Below are 5,063 nucleotides of genomic sequence, written 5' to 3'. Positions count from 1 at the left end.
TGTTGGTCTGGTTCTGTTGATCTGGTTCTGTTGATCTGGTTCTGTTGATCTGGTTCTGTGTCTGGCTCTTTGGTCCCTCTGCAGATCTTTCAGGTTTTGACAAAACTAAAATAAAACTGAATTTTATTTAAATATTACCAACAGTGAAAATGGTTAGTTTAACAGATGTCCTGTCATTTTCAAATATGTGAAGAATAGTATAAGTACACAGAGTAAAACATGTGTACTACATCGTGCTAGTAGTTTGTTGACACTTCCAGTCTGTCAGCTTGATCTTTCTCTCAAATCCACCAGAATGTTTTAGAGTATCTTTAAGGCAAGTTGCTCAGAAGGAATATTTGATGACACTTAGAATAAAACACATTAAAAAAAACAAATTCAAAGTAAACAAAAGTATTTATTTTTCTTTAAAAATGTAACTGATATCCAACAAACTGGCATAATTTTATATTGTCTTTAATTTATGCTTTAAGAAGGAATATTAATTCTTCAACAGGTAAGAAAACGCACATGGGCCTGCAGAGTTCAGTGTTTTAATTTTTATAAAATAGTTAAAAATTATATATTGGTTTTTTTCTTTACATGGATCTGGTATTTTTCTTTGTATTAAAATGTAAAAATATCAATATATGTTAATAATAGTTTTATAATATCACCCCCACTGGCTGGAAAAGCCAACTCCAACCAACTTGTAGTGGTCCATGAGCCACCAGTTGACAGTTCACAGCTGCATCATAATCAGGAAGCGCGTTATCACGAAGCGTGCAGATTCAAACATGACAAACTGCTGATGTGTACAAACAAACAAACAAACAAACAAAAAGCATCAGCGTTGCAGGATTTTGAGTGAATGATATTTTTGATGTTTGGACTCGCTCCACCTGCCTGATGGGATCAAAATTAATTTATCTTATTTATTAACATCTAGTGAGTGAATAGAAATGTCTAAAGTTTAGGGGTCATGGTAAAAATAAAAACATCAAAGAGAGGAATGCATCATGTATGTTCTGATAAATGTGTCATTAAAAGTTGTTTACTGTTTATTTTAATGTGGATGTTTTTCCTCTCAGGAACACGAGAGTGTAGAAAAGTTACTGTGAGGTAATGTGAGCATCTGAAAAAGTTCTGATAAAATAAAACAAAAGCACTTTTAGGCTTTGCAGAAAAAAAAATCATATTTATTGATGGTCCCTAAATAAAGAAATTAATTAATTAAAACACGGTCAAAAATAAACACACGGCTGATTGTTCCCGTAGAGTTAATCCAGTGAATAAAATAGAACGCTGCTCAGACTGTTGTCCTCTGGCGGCAGCATAGAGACCACAACGGGTCCAAAAACAATCAGAACCAACAATAAACTAACACAAACAACTGCATGAGGAAAACTGCATTCATCAGTCTGTCAGCAAAATTTCTCATGAACTACATGAAGGATTTTAATGATCCTCTCAGGAATCAGTAACTGGATATTTATCTATAATCAATCACATTTTGGAGTCAGTTTGGTTCAAAATGGCCACCCCAAATAATCACCTTTACTAAAAACAAAAAAATGTTTAAAAAAATTACTTTAGGCTGCAAACAAATGATTTACGAAAGATACAATCTGCACTCGAGCCTTCAGCTTCAGGATTATAAAAGTGAGATCAGGCTTTACATGACTGTCGAGGTTGAACCGTAATTGCCGCGACGCTCAGTTTTCAGAATAAAACTGCTTTTTTTTTTTTTTTTTTTTACAACTTGGACACAAAAGCAACGACAACATCCTAACACCCCCCCCCCCCCACCCCCCCCCCCACACACACACACACACAAACACACACACATTTACCATGAAATATTAGTTCACCCAGCACTGTTTCTATTTCATAGGCAGCACGGTGGCGCAACTGGTAGAGCTGCTGCCTCTCAGCGAGAAGGGTGCTGGTTCAAAAGCCTTTCTGGGTGGAGTTTGCATGTTCTCTCCGTGCATGCGTGGGTTTTCTCTGGGTACTCCAGTTTCCTCCCACAGATCAAAAACATGCATGTTAGACTGATTGGTAACTCTAAATTGTCTCTAGGTGAGAGTGAGAGAGTGAATGGTTGTTTGTCTCGTTTGTCTCTTTGTGTCCCTCTGATGGACTGGAGACCTGTCCAGGGTGTCCCCCGCCTCTCACACAGTGATGGCTGGACATCCCAAAAAGGAAGAAGCGGGTAAAATATAACGGATGGATGGATAGATGTTTCTATTTCTTCCTTGAACTAATCAATTCCACTTGCTCAATAGAAGAATAGTGAAACCACAAAAAATCCACTCCGGGTTTTCCTGGTTACCTACAACAACTCATGCAGTGTTTCTCCGAGGTCTCTTGTCTTGATAGGGTGCTCACAGTGGGAGGTAGCTCTCTGTTGCGGGCTAGCTTAGCGCAAAGTTAGTGCCGGCAGTTGCCGACCCGTGTGTGTGTGGTGGTAGTGGTGGTGGGGTTTTGGATGTTTGAGAGTAGCGAGCTGTTGCTCAGGCTACATGTTGTTGTCCCGTGCTCTCTAATAGTTATTGAATCAAGTGTTTACTTATGTAGCTAATCATAGATGTTTAACAACCATTAAAATACACCAGAATGCAGGAAATGGCATCTACTTTATTCAAAATTCTCTAGGGGGGGGGGGGGGGGGGACCCCAGACTCCTCCCCCCTTTCGCACCAGTGCATCTCCCAACATTACAAATGCATCAGATACCAGTGCCACCACCATATATAGAGTACATGTAAAACAACTACTGTCTGTTGCGAAAACTGCTTTCAATTTTTATTATTTTTTTGTGTTGCTTAAAAGTAAAATGATTGGGATGGCCAAAGATTAATCTCTGGTGGCCAAGGCCACCATTGGCCACCCCCTGGCTCCACCACTGCACCTGGCCATGGAAATAACTGCTCCCTCCGCTCGCCAGGATCTGTCACTTTATGCTGTTCTTCTCCACAGTCTAACTCCCACCTACCTGAATATCTCGCACCAAAAACATTTAGGTTTACTTACATTCTCTGTTCAATTCCAGTCCAGAAAAACACTCATCACCAAAACTACAGTGACCATTCACATCCTCCAGAGATGGCAGACATCAGTGCAGCCATTGTTTAAAACACTGGCCCTCATTTATGCACCTGTTCAGGTGTCTGCTTCTCACAGACATAAAGTTTTTTTTATTATTGTAGTTGTTGTTTCTCTGAAGAAACCTGCAGCAGCTGCTGGAAAAGGAATCTGAACGAGAAGGATCAAACCTCTGCCTCCGTGTTGCTCTGTGACCTTCACCTTCTTCAGGTGACCTTGTGACAGAGTCGGCTCTTCCTCAGAGGACTGCACTGACTTCCTGGTCAGTGGGGTTGTTTGGTTATTGATTGGTGCTCAGCCTCCGGCTGTCGGACTCTCTCCAGAGAGGCTTTGTTCTCGCTGCTGCTTCATGACGTTCGTGTCCGTCAACACCGAGTCCTTCTTCAACACAAACTGTGAACTATAGTTCTGCATGCAGAGGTGAACGAATCAAATCTGAAAACACGAAAATGAAACTCTCAAATTTTAAAATTAATAAAGAAAAAGCTTGGGTTTTTTTTTCAGTCACAATATTGTTGTCGTCAATTCAACAATATTTTAGTAATTAAATATGTTACACTTGGAATTAGAATATTTCCTGTTTGAACAATGAAAACATAAATTCAGTCTATTCTTTCTTCATTTCGTTTTTATTTTGTCCCCATTGATCAGGTGGAAGGCTCACTGAACTTTGTGTCATGGACTGAATTTAAATCTGATGTAATAATATATGATGAATACAAATAAATAATTCATGACTTGCTGGGAAAAATTCAGAATAATTTGTGGCAATTAATAAACAACAAACATGAAATTACTTTAGTAATTTCATGTTTGTTGGTAGGCAGCACGGTGGCGCAACTGGTAGAGCTGCTGCATCTCAGCGAGCAGGTCCTTGGTTCAAACCCCGGTCCAGGGGCCTTTCTGGGTGGAGTTTGCATGTTCTCTCCGTGCATGTGTGGGTTTTCTCCGGGTACTCCGGTTTCCTCCCACAGACCAAAAACATGCATGTTAGGCTGATTGTTAACTCTAAATTGTCCCTAGGTGTGAGTGAGAGAGTGAATGGTTATTTGTCTCGTTTGTCTCTTTGTGTCCCTGTGATGGACTTGCGACCCGTCCAGGGTGTACCCCGCCCCTCGCACAGTGATTGCTGGACATGGGCACCGGCGACCCCCATGACCCAAAATGGAATAAGCGGGTAAAGAAAATGGATGGATGGATGTTTGTTGGTGGAAGATATTCTTTTTGGCTGCACTTGGTTTGAGTCAACTCCCAAACTCACGTCTTATCAATGAACTCAGTGAATAAGTGGACAGACGCTGGTGTTTTTCCTTCAGTCTAACTGCAGCTTCTTCCTGTCATCCATTGTGGAACAAAGAGGAGGAATTAGAAACACTCTGTCCGTGCACGTTGTGAGCACAACTTGAAAAATACGTCATTTACTGACTTCCATTTTGGTGTGTGGCTGCATCGAGGGGTTACAATAGTTGTCTTCAAAAACTGGGTTTCCCCATCAAAATACACGATGGCTGCCACCATGTTTGTACATACATGAACCTTGTGAGCTGGATTACTTCAAAATGTAACAATTTGTTGAATTCTATTTCGGTGTGTGGCTCCACTTAGCAGAAAGAAAAGTTACTACTAAAAATATATAGCACCAAGTCTCAACTGAAGTCATCTCAGGACACTGAACATAAACATTCATAATAATAACAATTGTACACTTTTTATCTGAGGAGCAGACTGTTTTTGAATATAACTCAATTGCTCAGCTGCTGTTTTCATGATGCGCTGGATGCTTGTCTCCCACCGCACACATGCAACAAAGAGTATAACTCAAAGCGAGAGCAATACCTGCCCCTCTTTTCCTCTTTCGCTTTAACAAAGTTTTTAGTTTGTCAAAGCACAATTTAGGTTTTTTTTCTTTATGTAAATATAGAAGTAATATTTAATACATTTTTGGACTCTATTATTTGCTAACAAATTATATTTTAT

General features: G+C 39.9%; 1 protein-coding gene across 1 annotated transcript in view; it reads left to right on the top strand.

The window, feature by feature from the left end:
• Positions 1-5,063, top strand: part of LOC119430667 (attractin-like protein 1) — a 201,130-nt gene that overhangs the window by 616 nt on the left and 195,451 nt on the right. The window lies entirely within an intron of this gene.

Source organism: Nematolebias whitei, chromosome 1 (assembly GCF_014905685.2).
Source record: "Nematolebias whitei isolate Nwh7 chromosome 1, NemWhi1, whole genome shotgun sequence".
NCBI classification, from domain to species: domain Eukaryota; kingdom Metazoa; phylum Chordata; class Actinopteri; order Cyprinodontiformes; family Rivulidae; genus Nematolebias; species Nematolebias whitei.
The sequence above is the reverse complement of the archived record's forward strand: the minus strand, read 5'-3'. Positions and strand labels throughout refer to the sequence as shown.